The sequence below is a fragment of the Bombus impatiens genome, unplaced genomic scaffold (genome assembly GCF_000188095.3).
Source record: "Bombus impatiens unplaced genomic scaffold, BIMP_2.2 scf_2222, whole genome shotgun sequence".
Lineage (NCBI taxonomy): Eukaryota > Metazoa > Arthropoda > Insecta > Hymenoptera > Apidae > Bombus > Bombus impatiens.
The window spans coordinates 2,143,384-2,145,435 of NT_178641.1; the positions used below are offsets into that span (position 1 = coordinate 2,143,384).

Genomic DNA, 2,052 nt, shown 5'->3' on the forward strand with positions numbered 1-2,052 from the left:
CGCGATAGCGTCGTCGTGTTCATTCCTCGCGCTCGATCTTCGACGAGCACGAGCAAAATCTGCGATTGGCAGAGAGATTATCGATCGATTAATTTAATCGGCGAGGACGCGTGCGAAACGTGATCGAGTTGACAAGACGGTCGCGCGTCAAATGATCGGGGAAGGCGTAATTTAGCCGGCGGGTAAGAATGCCGGAAGGAACGAAAGAGGCGGTTAATAGGAAGAAAAAGAGGAAGGAAGAGAGGAAGAGAGGAAGGAAGGAAGAAAGGAAGGAAGGAAGGAAAGAAGGAAGGAAGGAAGAAAAGATGGAAATGAAAAGACAGAAAGAAAGACGAGAAAGAAGAGGAGTGCGAAGGAGGGCGCGGGGGAGGAGCGGCGTGCGGTTTCGCGCGTGCCACGACGCGTACACCGAACAAAAGAGGGAGAAAAAAATGTCAAAGGAGAGACAGATAGCGCGTTAGCCGTCTCTCGTTCCCTGCTTTCAACGGGCAGAGAATGGCGATTCGTCGATGCTGACCGAGGAAATCGGCAAGGATCACATGTCGCGCACCGTCACAGAGCAAAAGCAACGAACGAAGGAACGAACGTGTGCGTCCAAACGGAGAAAGAGAGACACGTAGAATAGAAGAACCGCGAGTCGTTGGAAAAAGCGGAAACGTCACGATCTTCGGGAGGAGCACGTTGGAGCGCACAGCAGTCCACCGGTGGCCTCTTTCTCCGTCACATACCGTGCGAACTAACCCCCGAAACGTCACGTCACGACTGTGCAGCTGTGTGCCTTCGTCGACGCGGGCGTACGTCGCGGCGCGGCAGCGAGGCCGCACGAAAACGTACGAAAAGCCGGCGATCGCCGGTACGACGAGCGAGAACGACCGACAAGAGGGAGAAAGACGTATCGTCTGACGAAGAAAGACGTCCAGAGAGACACACACGTATAAGCGTGGGGAGGCACACACAGACAGGCACACGAACGGATGGACAGACGGACAGATGGACAGAGTGACACACAGGCAGAGAGGGACAAGAAGAAGCGGGAGGAAAAAAGAGAGCGGGAGGACGAGCTGAGAAAAGATAGGACGGAGGCGTCGGGCAGATTTTGTCGGGAATCGCGAAGTACGCGAGAAGAACGCGTCTCGAATTTTTGCCACCGATCACGTTCTTTTTGCCATACCTACGACGAATGAGTTTTCTACCGATGTACAAAGTAGAAGAGATCGTGCACGCGTATTCGCGGCCGAGGAAAGGTGACGAGGTTTACCTTGCGGCACTTGTCGTGTTAGACACGTCGCTCACGTGCGTTCCGTTCCTCCTGCCCCTCTTTGATCGCGATTCAGAAGCGCATCCTTCGAGCGCAGGCTGCGCCGCTTTTTCACGCGCTCCGCTCCGCGCTTCCTCGCAGGCTGCCGCGTCGAAAAAGGAGCCTCGAAGCGTAGCGACACACGTGTCCCTTGGGTACGATCGCGAGGTCCGCTGCGTGTTATCTCGAAACCGGTGAGCGGAGAGAATCGGCCGTGAAAGTCGGCAACGATGACAACGGCGGCGACGACGATGATGATAGTTGCGGTCGCGCGCGGCAGCGACAATAGCGGTATAGCGCGCGTTGCCTAAAAAGCAACCACTCTTTTCTCTTTTTCTCCTGGTGTCTCACTCGGTCGCGCCGCGCCACACACACGCGCCCGCGTTCGATCTGTGCGAAGACGAGAGGAGAGAAGAGGGTTGTGCCGCGAGAGGATAGGCCTTCAGGCAGCGAGACACGAGGGGAGAAGTCTGGAGCTCTGCTCGGCGATACAACGCCCAAGCAGTGGCACACTACGCGCGCGGGTCGACGTCGTCGCGGAAAGAAAGAAATAAAGAGACAGAAAAGGAGAGAAAGAAATAATATTGGGAGCAGCGAGAAGAGAGAAAGGGACGAAGAACGAGGGGGAGGGGAGGTGTATCGCGTCTTTTAATCCATCATCGTTTTCTCTGTCCGGTTGGCTCGTGTGCCGTAAATCGTTCCCGCGAAATACGAAAACACCGGCAACGCGGCTGTCAGAAGCGGCGATCTCGCGG

At 55.8% G+C, this 2,052-nt stretch overlaps 1 protein-coding gene across 10 annotated transcripts in view; it reads right to left on the reverse strand.

The window, feature by feature from the left end:
* LOC100747304 (broad-complex core protein) overlaps nucleotides 1-2,052 on the reverse strand; it is a 61,687-nt gene that overhangs the window by 46,200 nt on the left and 13,435 nt on the right. For 8 of the 10 annotated variants that reach the window (XR_004462859.1, XR_004462858.1, XM_033324410.1 and 5 more), the window contains exon 1: nucleotides 1,259-2,046. The exons of 1 other annotated variant lie outside the window; for it this stretch is intronic. The gene's annotated coding sequence lies outside the window, so the exon portion shown is untranslated. Of the gene's footprint in view, nucleotides 1-1,258; nucleotides 2,047-2,052 lie in introns of those variants that run through there. One more of the 10 variants, XM_033324406.1, reaches the window with a different exon arrangement.